Here is a 14,146-nt window from a genome sequence, read left to right as displayed (position 1 = left end):
CTACTTGGGAGGCTGAGGCAGGAGACTCGCTTGAGCCCAGGAGTTGGAGGTTGCTGTGAGCTGAAATGCCATGGCACTCTACCCAGGGGGACAGCTTGAGGCTCTGTCTCAAAAAAAAAAAATTACAGTCATGGTTGTTTTTGTGCTCAAACTGTACCAAATATGTCCAGTGGGAGCCCTTTCTGCAGTTTTGGCCAAGGCCGGGCTTGAACCCACCACACCCAGAGTATGGGGCCGGTGCCCTGCTCCTTGAGCCACAGGTACCACCCCAATGGGAACCCTTTTAAGTGGACTTTTATAATTCTCTTGACATGCTCTGAAAGTTTTCTGTGAGCACTTGATTGCTTCTGGCACAGCCACATGCCCCAGGCTCAATTTTTACTTTCCCAGCTCCAGGTGTGGAACCAGCCATTTCTCTCTCTCTCTCTCTCTCTCAGTCTTTTTATTTTTATTATTATTATTTTTTTTGTAGAGACAGAGTCTCACTTTATCACCCTTGGTAGAGTGCTGTGGCATCACACAGCTCACAGCAACCTCCAACTGCTGGGCTTAAGTGATTCTCTTGCCTCAGCCTCCCGAGTAACTGGGACTACAGGCACCTGCCATAACACCCAGCTATTTTTTGGTTGCAGTTTGGCCAGGGCCAGGTTTGAACCTGCCACCCTCGGTATACGGGGCTGGCGCCCTACTCACCGAGCCACAGGTGCCACCCTCTCTCTGTCAGTCTTAAGACATGGGATCTTAATTTTCATGTATCACCTAGGCTTAAAGATAAACTTTAAGAAAACTTCTGGCCTCAAGCAAACCTCCCACCTGAACCTCATGAGTAGCTGGGACTGTTGGCGTGTACCATTGCTCCTGGCTTGAGTCATTTCTCTAAGGAACATTGGTTCTTTTTTTGAGGAATGGTATTTATAAATTACTCTTTAATGCCAGGAGAGCTCATTGCCGCCAGCTCATTAGGTGCTGGTATCATTGCTTTAAATTACTTTCAGGGTTTATAAACAATTTTGAATTTATACTGATATTTCCAACTCAAATTTTACATTATAGGTTTTTCTCTTTTAACCTCTTTGATTTTATATTTATATATCTTTTATCAGGGTTATTGAAAGTCTTTGTTCTTAAAAATCTTGATATATTTACTTGTTTGCTTTATCCTATAATATATATAATGTTGTTCCAAAATTGTGGATTTTTTTTTGTGTGTGTGAACTAGAATTTTCTTTTATTCCAGATTCAGAAACCATCCCAACTGGGCTGAGCCATCATCTTAGGTGACGCTTATTTCTAGATGATCAACAGAGGGTCTTCTGTGTTACTCCATTAAACTCCCAGAAGATAGCCTTAGAGACTTCGGTAGTTAAGGCAGCTTTTCTTTTCTTCAAATAGCAAGAATAGGCTCGGCGCCTATAGCTCAACCGGCTAAGGCGCCAGCCACGTACACCTAAGCTGTCGGGTTCGAATCCCCAGCCCGGACCCGCCAAACAACGATGATGGCTGCAACCAAAAAATAGCCGGGCGTTGTGGAGGGCGCCTGTGGTCCCAGCTACTTGGGAGGCGGAGGCAGGAGACTCGCTTGAGCCCAGGAGTTGGAGGTTGCTGTGAGCTGTAATGCCATGGCACTCTGCCCAGGGGGACAGCTTGAGGCTCTGTCTCAAAAAAAAAAAAAAATAGCAAGAATACAATGTGGCCACTGACTCACATGTTAATAGGGTTCTAGAGCATCCACCATCCATAGGGCTCAGTGCAAAGACACCAAGTAGCAGCCCACATGACACAGTGGGACTGGCCTTTGGTAGATGTTGCTGTCTGATGCTTTTTCATAGATCAAAGCAGAGTTCACATCCAAATCTTACAAACCAAACTTCAGATAGACAGAAGTTCCAAAACATTGTCATGCAGCCTATTAACAGGTATTTCTTGGGGGGGGAGGGGAGGCTTCTTTTTTCTCCAAATAGCCAATGGAATTTTATTTTTAGAAATAAAAACAAATCTGGGGGCATCACATTACCAGACTTCAGGTCTGACTACAAGTCTATAGTAATCAAAACAGCATGGTACTGGCACAAAAATAGAGATACAGGTCTATGGATTAGAATAGAGAATCTAGAGATGAACCCAGTCACATATTGTCATTTGATTTTTGAAAAAGCAAACAAAAGCATGGGCTGGGGAAAAGAGTCCCTATTTAATAAATGGGTGTGGAGAACTGGTTAGCCACATATAAAAGACTGAAAATGGACCTGTACTTTTTACCACTGATAAAAATTGGCTCTCACTGGATAAAAGATTTAAAGTTAAGACAAAACAGTAAAAATTCTAGAACAGAGTGTGGTGAAAATGCTTGATGATATTGGCCTGGGAAAAGATTTTATGAAGGAGAACCCCCTGGCAATTGCAATAACTCTAAAAATAAATAAACAGGATTTGATTAAACTAAAAAGCTTCTGCACAGCTAAGGGTACTTCAACTAAAGCAAACAGACAGCCTTCAGGATGGGGGATTTTTGCCTGTTATAAATATGACAGAGGGCTGATAACCAGAATCTATAGAGAACTGAAATTAATCAACAAGAAAAGAGCAAACAACCCCATGTATAAGTGGGCAAGAGACTTGAACAGAAACTCCTCTGAAGATGACAGATGAATGGCCACCAAACACATGAAATAATGCTCATCATTTTTAATCATCAGAGAAATGCAAATTCCAGTAAGATTCCTAATTCCAGTAAGATTAGCCCACATCCCAAAGTCCCAAATCTGCAGATGCTTGTGTGAAAGTGGAGAGAAGGGAGCACTTCTACACTGCTGGTAGGATTGCAAACTAATACGTTTATGGAAAGAAGTATGGGGAATTCTGTTTTGTTTTGTTTTGTTTTGAGACAGAGTCTCATTTTGTAGCCCTCGGTAGAGTGCCATGGCGTTACAGTTCACAGCAACCTCAAACTCTTGGGTTTAAGCTATTCTCTTGTCTCAGCCTCTCAAGTAGCTGGGACTACAGGCACCTGCCACAACACCCAGCTATTTTTTGTTGCAGTTGTCATGGTGGTTAGCAGGCGCAGGCCGGGTTCAAACCCACCAGCCTCGGTGTATATAGCCGGCACCCTACTCACTGAGCTACTGGTGCTGAGCCAGGGTATTCTTAAAGTACTAAAAAATTGACCTTCCGGTTGTTTCTCTGAGTAGGTACTTAGGTACCTAGGTATCTACTGTTTTTCTAAGTAGATACCTCAGAAAAACAAAAATCATTTTATTACAAAGACATTTGCACCAGAATGTTTACGGCAGCTCAATTCATAATTGTCAAGTTGTGGGAACAAAAATGCTTATCCACCCATGAATGGATTAAGAAACTGTGGCATATGTATGCTATGGAGTACTATTCAGCCATAAGAAAAGATGGTGACTTTACATCTTTTTGTTTACCTGAATGTAGTTGAAACATGTTCTTCTTAGTAAAGTATGTTAAGAATGGAAAAAAAACCCTAATGTGCTCAGTACTAATATGAAACCAATGTATAAATAACTACATGCCCACATGAATGATAAAACACAAATGTAGTTTATCAAGGGGGAGGGGAGAGATGGGGAGAAGGGATGACAATTGGTCGGATGTCACCTAGTGTGCACAATGTGAGGGAATTCAGCACACCCTCTGGGTGAAGGGCGCAACTAGAATTTGAACTTTACCTTAGAACTGAAAACAGTGTAACTTAAAAATTTGCACCCTCATATTAATTGGAAATAAGTAAAAGCTGATTGTCCTCTACAATGTAGGTGGGCTTCATCAAATCAGTAGAAGGCCTGAAGAGAACAAAAGGCTAAACCTACCCCGACTAAGAGGGGATTGTCCAGCAGACTGACTTTGGGCTTGAACAACAACTGCTGAGTCCTCATCCTCTCTCATCTGATTTTGGACTCATTCAGTATCCGCAATTATGTGAGCCAATTCCTTCAATCTCTTTGTATATATATTAGATATATGGATCTCTTTCTCTCCTACTGGATTATATATAGATACCCACACACGATCTCCTATTGGATATATACACATACATAGGGTCAAAAAATGTATACTCATTTTAGGAAAGGAAAAACTATTAAAACTATAATACTCAATTCACACATTATTGGTATATATAGAGTATAACAATTTTGGGGTTTTTTTTGAGACAGGGTCTCATTTTGTTGCCCTTGGTAGAGTGTCATGTACTCATAGCTCACAGCAACCTCAGACTCTGGGGCTCAAGTGACTCTCTTGCCTCAGTCTCCCAAGCAGCTGGGACTACAGGTGCCCACCACAACGTCTGGCAATTTTTAGAGACGAGGTCTTGCTCTGGCTCAGGCTAGTCTCAAACTCCTGAGCTAAAGCAATCCACCTGCCTCGGCCTCCCAGAGTGCTAGGATTACAGGCATGGGCCATTGCACCTGGCTTATTTGTACATTTCTTATCTGCCTAAATGAACAAAGTCACCCAGGACCTGACTGCTGGACTCAGGCTTAGAAAGAGTAAAGAAAAAGGGAATATAGCTTTGTGCAGTGGCAGTATTGTAGCGAGTGAGGTTTATTCAAGGCACAATTATTGCTAATTGAAAACTTTTCCCAACACCCCTCTATGATGACTTGCAATATAGTCAGCACTAATTTGACAGTCTCTACAGAGATTGAATAAAAAAAGAAAAGAAAAAGGGAATTTACCTTTTAGCGTTTTTCTTGTGCTCTTGGTCCCCCCCCCCCCCGCAGTCATACCCAGGAATCCAGTGTCTCTGAACATTTATCAGCCTCCCACCCAGCATAACCACTGCTGAGGTCCAGGGCCATGGTGGGAGTGAGTGGAGAAGAGATAGGGAGACCTTTGGTTTGTGCGTCCAGTGTCTGCCTCCTTAGGAATATACTGCATCTGCGTGGTCTCAGGTACTTGGAGGCTGAGGTGGGAGGATTGCTTGAACCCAGAAGCTGGAGGCTGTACTCCAGCCCAGCCTGGGTAACATATTGAGACCCTGACTTAAATAAACAAACAAAAAAGAACAAGACAACACCCCTCCCAAAAGCAAAATGCCCCATGATATCACCATTGTTAGCTGTTTTATTCTGTATTTCCTCCTCCTTTTTATTTCTGTTTAGGTATCAGCAAAGGTGGGTGGAAAGGGAGGTTTGAATAAAAAAGATTCTTCCAAGGCTCGGCACCTGTAGCTCAAGTGGTTAGGGCTCCAGCCACATACACAGGAGGTGGTGGGTTTGAGCCCAGCCTGGGCCTGCCAAACAGCAATGACAACTACAGCCAAAAAATAGCTGGGCATTGTGTGGGGCGCCTGTAGTCCCAGCTACTTGGGAGGCTGAGGCAGGATAATCTCTTAAGGCCAAAGAGTTTGAGGTTGCTGTGAGCTGTGACGCCATGGCACTCTACCAAGGGTGACATAGTGAGCTGTGATACCAATGCTCTCTACCCAGGGCAACGGCTTTAGACTCTGTCTCAAAAAAAAAAAAAGATTCTTCCAATTTATATTATTCTACAACTATTATTAATTTATGATGTGGACATTTACACATATATAGTATATATATGTATGCATATCTTAAAAATTAAAGTGTGGTATTTCATTGTAAGTATACAACTTACTTTATTGAACTATTTCAGTAAGTACATCCTCTCACCAAATATTTGCTAATATGCACATAATACCTTGAAAATACTCTTGCACTTATTTCTTGCACACTAGGGGGAGCATTTCTATAACTTTCTAACTGCTGTGACCTCATGTTTTCGTCTCCCCACATTTGTATGTTGGAGCTCTAATCCCCAATGTGATGGTATTTGGAGGTGAGGCTTTTGGGAAAGCAGTTTGGATGAAGTCATGGGGATGGAGCCTCCATGATGGGATTGGTGCTCTTAGAAAGGGTTGAAAAGAGGTCCTCTGTCTCTTGCCATGTGAGCACACACCAAGAAAAATGAGCATCTGACTCGGTACCTGTAGCTCATGCAGCTAGGGCAACAGCTACATACACTGAGGCTGGTGGGTTTGAATCCAGCCCAGACCGGCCAAACGACAATGACAACTACAACCAAAAAATAGCTGGGCATTGTGACGGGTGCCTGTAGTCCCAGCTACTTGGGAGGCTGAGGCAAGAGAATCGCTTAAGCCCAAGAGTTTGAGGTTGCTGTGAGCTGTGGTGCCACAGCTCTCTACCCAGGGCAACAGCTTCAGACTCTGTCTCAAAAAAAAAGAAAGAAAGAAAGAAAGAAAGAAAGAAAAAGAAGGTTGGGCATCTACAAACTGAGAAGAGGGCCCAAGCCAAGCACCTGATCTGCTGATCTGCTGATGCTTTGGATTTGAACTTCCCAGTCTCCAGAAATGTGAGAAGGGAACTTTTGTTGTTTATAAGCACAGTCTGTGGTATTCTGTTTTAGCAGCCCAAACTGGCTAAGATACTAATTTAAGTGAAACTGCTAAATCAAAGATTATGAATATTTTAAATATTTAACATTAATGGTCACTAAGTCACTTCCCCCCAAAGGTCATAAGTTTATACCTACATCAACAAGTGAGGTTAAAAAAATTGTTTTCATGGTCAACCTCTGGTAGAAGAAATATTACGGTTCTTTTAAAATTAATTTAGAGGCTTGGTGCCTGTGGCTCAAGTGGCTAAAGCGCCAGCCACATACACCTAAGGTGGTAGGTTTGAAACCAGCCCAGGCCCGCCAAACAACAATGATGGCTGCAGCCAAAAAAATAGCCAGGCGTTGTAGTGGGCACCTGTGGTCCCACCTACTTGGGAGGCGGAGGCAGGAGACTCGCTTGAGCCCAGGAGTTGGAGGTTGCTGTGAGCTGTGATGCCACAGCACTCTACCTAGGGGGACAGCTTGAGGCTCTGTCTCAAAAAAATAAATAAAAAAAAAATAAAATTAATTTATAGTTGGGTGGTGCCTGTGGCTCAGGGGGAGGGCACTGGCCCCCAGATACTAAGGGTGGCAGGTTCAAACCTGGCCCTGATCAAACTGCAACAAAAGATAGCCAGGTGTTGGCATTATGGTGGGTGCCTGTGGTCCCAGCTACTCGGGAGGCTGAGGCAGGAGAATCACCTGAGCCCAGGAGTTGGAGGTTGCTATGAGCTGTGTGACGCCACAGCACTCTACCAAGGACGATAAAGTGAGACTCTGTCTCTACAAAAAAAAAAAAAAATTAATTTATGGTTGAATATATGATGGACATTATAACTCTGCTATGTATGTTGATACTGTTTCCATTTTTCCTCTTTGCTACAAGCCCTTGTTTTTCAGAGAGGAAGTCTTGCTCTGTTGCCTAGGCTGGAGTGCAGGGGCATCATCACAGCCCACTACAATCTCAAACTCCTCACGCGATCTTCCTGCCTCAACCTCTCAAGTAGCACGTGCTACCTTACCTGGCTTACAAGCTATTTGGACATTGTCTTTCCATTCCCTCCCTTCATTCCCACAATACAGCCTCCAACACAAGCCACTGACAATAGCAGAAAGCAGCTTCTCTGAGTGCCTCACGTTCACCTCCCCTCTTTTGTCCCTGGACATGGAATTCTCCTTAGATGAACAAGCTCCTCTCCCCATGAGCTGATTCCCTACATGTAGCTCTAGATCTGTGGAGGAGGCCTGGCTGGGTCAAGTCAAAAAGTCCTTCCATGGGTGGCACCCGTAGCTCAGTGGGTAGGGTGCTGGCCACATACACTGAGGCTGACAGATTCGAAAACTGCTCGGGCCAGCTAAAACAACAATGCAAAGTGCAACAACAAAAAACATAGCCAGGCATTGTGGTGGCTGCCTGTAGTAGCAGCTAATTGGGAGGCTGAGGCAAAATGATTGCTTACGCCCAGGAGTTTGAGGTTGCTGTGAGCTGTGATGAGACAGCACTATACCCAAGGTGACAAAGTGAGACTTTGTCTCAAAAAAAAAAAAAAAAAGCCTTCCTGAGGACCCAGACACTGGACGCACAAACCAAAGGTCTCCCTATCTCTTCTCCACTCACTCCCACCATGGCCCTGGACCTCAGCAGTGGTTATGCTGGGTGGGAGGCTGATAAATGTTCAGAGACACTGGATTCCTGGGTATGACTGCGGGGGGGGGGGGGACCAAGAGCACAAGAAAAATGCTAAAAGGTAAATTCCCTTTTTCTTTTCTTTTTTTATTCAATCTCTGTAGAGACTGTCAAACTGCCAGTGCTGACTATATTGCAAGTCATCATAGAGGGGTGTTGGGAAAAGTTTTCAATTAGCAATAATTGTGCCTTGGATAAGCCTCACTCGCTACAATACTGCCACTGCACAAAGCTAGATTCCCTTTTTCTTTACTCTTACTAAGGTTGAGTCCAGCAGCCAGCTTCATCTATTTAGGCAGATAAGAAATGTACAAATAATGGAAATGTTCACACACTACTCCTATTAAATTCCATTATTATTGTTTTTGTTATTATTTTGAGACAGAGTCTCACTTTGTCACCCTTGGTAGAGTGCCATAGCGTCACAGCTCATAGCAACTTCAATTTTTTGGGCTTAAGTGATCCTCTTGCCTCAGCCTCGCATGTAGCTGGGACTACAGGTACCTGCCACAACTCCCAGGTATTTTTAAAGATGAGGTCTTGCTCTGGCGTGGGTTGGTCTCAAACTCATGAGCTCAGGCAATCCACCTGCCTCAGCCTCCCAGAGTGCTGGGATTACAGACATGAGCCACCTCGCTCAGCCCTAAACTCCCTCATTAGATTAGTTAGGTTAGCACAGAATAAAAATTCTGTTTCCTAAAAAGTATTACCATTATGACAGAGCATGTGCTCTGTGACCTTTGCTTTTGTTTTCTTCTTTTAATTCTTTAAACAACAATTAAAATGAGGTAGGTTATTACAACTCCACCTTGGAGGTGAAAAACCTGAGACTTTATAGCGATGCTTTCACTGGAAACATTTCTTACTCATAAATAGGTAAAATAAAAAAAAAGTGGCACAGTTTGTTTCCACTTCTCAGGGAAAACCCACAAAACACTGGAGCTACTAGATATGAATGTTATGAGTTTATCTCATTTTCCACATGGTTGTTTCTCACTGACTGGTGAACATTTCACTCAGCAATCTCGATCCTGTCCTACCATCTGTCTTTCCTGGTGGACCTCTAGCCTCTGAGTGTGACAACAGCTGCTGCACAACCAGACAAAGGACCACCAGGCTTGGGACATGGTTTCTCATTTGTTTGCATAAGCAGAAATATAACAGCTGAAGGGAGACGAAATCTTTTACATAATTTACTGATGAGATAGATTTTCCTGGATGAGTCACATTTTAATGAGTACTTCGATGATGCACTTCTTCCCTTTGGATATATGCTATGTGTGCCTGTTATCTTTCAGCTCTGTCCTTAAAATCAAAGATCAACATGAATACTCAACTTAGGATCAGACCATGTCTGTATCACAAATTGTTAAAGCATCATTTTCAAAAGTAATTAAGCATGCTCAGTCACATCACTTTTACTTGAAGATATTATAATTAATAATCTTGTGAGAGCAAGATATTCTTTGCACATCAAATAAAAACTGTTATTTTGGCCTTGAGCTGTGGCTCATGCCTGTAATCCTAGTACTTGGGAGGATTTTTTTTTTTTTTTTTGAGACAGAGCCTTAAGCTGTCGCCGTGGGTAGAGTACTATGACGTTACAGCTCACAGCAACCTCCAACTTCTGGGCTTAAGCAGTTCTCTTGCCTCAGACTCCCAAATAGCTGGGACTATAGGCACCAGCCACAACGCCCAGCTATTTTTTGGTTGTAGTTGTCATTGTTGTTTGGCAGGCTTGGGCTGGATTCAAACCCGCCAGCTCTGGTATATGTGGTATACTGTTTCCATTTTTCCTCTTTGCTACAAGCCCTTGTTTTTCAGAGAGAAAGTCTTGCTCTGTTGCCTAGGCTGGAGTGCAGGGGCATCATCACAGCCATAGCCATAGCCACTTGAGCTACAGGCACTGAGCCAAGGTGGGAGGATTTGTTTAAGGCCAGGAGTTTTAGATCAACTTGATCAATAGTTGAGATCCATTTTTACAAAAAAATTTAAAATTAGCCAGGTGTGGTGGTATGCACCTGTAGACCCAGCTACTTGGGAGACTGGAGGTAGGCTTCTCATTTGAGCTCAGGAGTTGGAGTTTGCCATGAGCTGATGATTCCACTGTACTCTAGCCCAGACAACTGAGTGAGACTTTATCTCAAACACATGAACAGAAAAACCTGTTATTTAAATTATTTTATATTTATTTTGAGTCCCACTCTGTCACCCTGGGTAGAGTGCCATGCTGTCATAGCTCACAGCAACCTCAAACTTTTGGGCTCAAGCAATCTTCCTGCCTCACCCTCCTGAGTAGCTGGGACTATAGGCATGCAACACTACACGTGACTAGTTTTTCTATTTTTAGTAGAGACAAGGTCTTGTTCTTGCTCAGGCTGGTCTCGAACTTCTGAGCTCAAGCAATTGACTGCCCTTGGCCTCTCAGAGTGCTAGGATTACAGGCATGAGCCACAACTCCTGGCCAAAATTTCTTTTTTAAAAATACAATGTGTATCGGGTGAGGTGGCTCATGCCTGTAATCCTAGCACTCTGGGAGGCTGAGGCAGGTGGATTGCTTGAGCTCATGCATTTGAGACCAGCCTGAGCAAAAGTGAAACCCCCATCTCTACTAAAAATAGAAAAACTGAAGCAAGATAATTGTTTGAGCCTAAGTTGGAGGTTGCTATGGGCTATGATGCCACGGCACTCTACCCAGGGTGACAGCTTGAGACTCCATCTCAAAAAATTATATATATATATGTATGTGTGTGTGTATACATACACACACATACATATTGCATAATGTATTGTACAGTAGAACATCTAAATATATATAAATAGGAAAACATGCAATTTAAGGCTTGGTGCCCATAGCTCAGTGAGTAGGGCGCCAGCCATATACACTGAGGCTGGTGTGTTCGAGCCTGGCCTGAGTCTGCTAAACAACAATGACAACTGCAACCAAAAGATAGCTAGGCATTGTGTTGTGCGCCTGTAGTCCCAGCTACTTGGAAGGCTGAGGCAAGAGAATTCACTTAAGCCCAAGAGTTTGAGGTTGCTGTGAGGTGTGATGCTACAGCACTCTACTGTAGGTGACATAGCGAGACTCTGTCTCAAAAAAGAAAAGAAAAGAAAAGAAAACATGCGATTTAAAAAGCAGGGAAGATGCTTTAAAGCCTTGGGAATGATAAATCCCAGACACCTAGTTTCTGACTGTGACTTTGCCCTTCTAAATATTCAACAAGCATCTCTTTCCTAAGTGGCTTTCAAGATCAGAAATGTAGGTGGAGCCTGTGGCTCAGTGAGTAGGGCACTGGCCCCATATACTGAGGGTGGCGGGCTCGGGCCCAAACCCAGCCCCGGCCAAAGTGAAACAAAAAATAGCCGGGCGTTGTGGCGGGCACCTGTAGTCCCTGGTACTCGGGAGGCTGAGGCAAGAGAATTGCCTAAACCCAGGAGTTGGAGGTTGCTGTGAGCTGTGATGCTATAGCACTCTATCAGGGGCAATAAAGTGAGACTCTGTCTCTAAAAAAATAAAAAAAAAAAAATAAAGATCTGAAATGTCTATTTTTAGCATATAGGGTAGTAGAACTCAGAGGTGATCTGCTAGCGTCCTTCTTGTCCATACCATAGCCCTTCTTTGCCAGAGGGCTCTGTGATGAGTAAAGGCCTGTGACTGCCCCCCTGAGATTTTGGAAAGTCATCCCTGAATTGTAAGATGCCCTGAGGTTCCAGGTTAGAGCCTTTCTCTGCCTTGAGAATTTCTTCTTCAATTTTTCTCCCTTCACTGTGTGGGCAAACAGGACTCTGAAAACACAATGGGGCAGTCTGACTCAATTTTGCTCTTTATACAACTGTAGGAGGGTCCTTTTAAGAACAGAAACTGCAGAGGCTGAGAAGGAAAAAGGGAAGGAAGGAAACCAGAGGTCATATGCAGCCAACAGAAAGCATTCCATAAACGCTGTCCGGAAAAGTGCAGTTGCAGTTTGTCTCCAGAGAAATGAAGAGTTCCAGCAACCCACGTCAGGTCAGCCTGCGGCCCACAAGGACCCATTCCTTTGTTGGATTTATGACACTGGACAAATCTCTCAGCCTCAGAGCTTTGGTTTCTTTTTCATCCAAAAGCAATAGTTTTTTTTTTTTTTTTTGATACAGAGTCTCACTATGTCACCCTCAGTAGAGTGCCATGGCATGACAGCTCGCAGCAACCTCCAGCTCTTGGGCTTAAGTAATTGTCTTGTCTCAGCCTCCCAAGTACGTGGGACTATAGGCACCCACCATAATGCCTGGTTATTTTTTTGTTGCAGTTTGGCTGGGGCGGGTTTGAATCTGCCACCCTCGGTATATGGGGCCAATGCCCTACTCACTGAGCCACAGGCACTGCCCCCAAATGCAGTAATGTTAAATGTATACATAAAAGAGCATGGAGTAGGCTCGGCACCTGTGGCTGAAGCGGCTAAGGTGCCAGCCACATACACCTAAGGTGGCGGGTTCGAATCCAGCCCAGGCCCGCCAAACAACAATGATGGCTGCAGCCAAAAAATGGCCGGGGGTTGTGGCGGGCACCTGTGGTCCCAGCTACTTGGGAGGCTGAGGCAGGAGACTTGCTTGAGCCCAGGAGTTGGAGGTTGCTGTGAGCTGTGATGCCACAGCACTCTACCCAGGGGGATAGCTTGAGGCGCTGTCTCAAAAAAAAAAAAAGCATGGAGTAGTTAAAAGGATAATCTGCAATCTGGAAAACTATAGCATGTATGTTAAGTGGAAAAAAGTATTAAATATATTCTGAAGATGGAAATGGAGGTCATGTCAAAGAAACATTCCACATGTAGGGGAAAAGACTGGCAACAAACACAAAAATAGGGCTCTGTTTCCTTTTTTCCTAGAGGAAAAAAGAACTTACACCACAGCAGATGCTAATTCCCATGGGTATGAGAAAAGATGCCTGCCAATCTGCTTCCTAAAACTGAGGTAGGGAATGTTATTGATCTGGGCACTAACGGGCACTGATTGCCCCTGCCAGTGAATCAAGCCCAGCAGATTCTCTGTGGGGACTCTAGCACCCCAGCTGTTTTTTGTTTTTGTTTACTGAGATACAGTCTCAGTCTGTCTCCCAGGGTAGAGTGCTGTGGCATCATCATAGCTCACAGCAACCTCAGTCTCTTGGGTTCAAGTGACCCTCTTTCCTTAGCCTCCCTAGTAGCTGGGACTACAGGCACCTGGCCATGCCAGCTGATTTTTCTTTTCTTCTTTTTCCTTGAGATAGAGTTTCACTCTGTCACCTTTGGTAGAGTGCTGTGGTGTCAGAGCTCACAGCAACCTCAAATTCCTGGGGTCAGGTGATTTTCTTGCCTCAGCCTCCCAAGTAGCTGGTATCACAAGCACCTGCTACAACACTTGTTTTTGTTTGTTTGTTTTTTGAGGCAAAGTCTCACTATGTGGCCCTCAGTAGAGTGCTGAGGCATCACGGATCACAGTAACCTCAAAGTCTTGGGCTTAAGTGATTCTCTTGCCTTATCCTTCCAAGTAACTGGGACTATAGGCACCTGCCACGGCCTCCTAGAGTGCTGGGATTACAGAAGTGAGCCACTATGCCTGGCTATTATTTATTTTTAAGAGAAGGAGTCTTGCTCTGTTGTCCAGGCTGGAGTGCAGTGATATCATCACAGCTCACTGTGACCTCAAACTCTTGGGCTCAAGCAATCCTCCCACCTAAGCCTCCCAAGTAGCTGGTACTACAAGTGTGTGCCACCTAAACCCTGGTTAATTAAACAATTTTTTCTTTTTTTTGGTAGAGATAGAGTCTCTCTGTTGCCCAGGCTGTTCTTAAACTATTGGGATCAGCAATTCCCTTGCCTCAGCTTCCGAAAGTATTTGGGATGACAGGTGTGAGTCATCATGTCTGGCCCTAGTGTCAGGTTTTAAATTCATTCATTCATTCATTTAGAAACAGAGTCTCATTCTGTGGCCCAGGCTAGTGTGCTGTGATGTCAGCCACCTCAAACTCCTGAGTTCAAGTGATCCTGCTGCCTCAGCCTCCTAAGCTGGAGGGTACAGGTACCCACCCAACACCCCAGTTTTTCAGTTTTTTGTTTTGTT

General features: G+C 44.0%; 3 non-coding genes across 3 annotated transcripts; 1 reads left to right on the top strand and 2 right to left on the bottom strand.

Moving 5' to 3' along the window:
• Positions 1-4,530: 4,530 nt before the first annotated feature.
• Positions 4,531-4,666, top strand: LOC111725095. Its single transcript, XR_002773242.1, has one exon. It is a non-coding gene; the product is annotated as a U4 spliceosomal RNA (small nuclear RNA).
• A 3,497-nt stretch (positions 4,667-8,163) lies between these two features.
• Positions 8,164-8,302, bottom strand: LOC111725094. Its single transcript, XR_002773241.1, has one exon. It is a non-coding gene; the product is annotated as a U4 spliceosomal RNA (small nuclear RNA).
• Positions 8,303-13,023: 4,721 nt separating this feature from the next.
• On the bottom strand, positions 13,024-13,153 carry LOC111725135. Its single transcript, XR_002773275.1, has one exon. It is a non-coding gene; the product is annotated as a small nucleolar RNA SNORA3/SNORA45 family (small nucleolar RNA).
• Positions 13,154-14,146: the final 993 nt, after the last annotated feature.

The sequence above is a fragment of the Otolemur garnettii genome, unplaced genomic scaffold (assembly GCF_000181295.1).
Source record: "Otolemur garnettii isolate 467f Iridium unplaced genomic scaffold, OtoGar3 scaffold00031, whole genome shotgun sequence".
NCBI lineage: Eukaryota > Metazoa > Chordata > Mammalia > Primates > Galagidae > Otolemur > Otolemur garnettii.
This window is presented reverse-complemented; position numbering and strand designations above follow the sequence as displayed.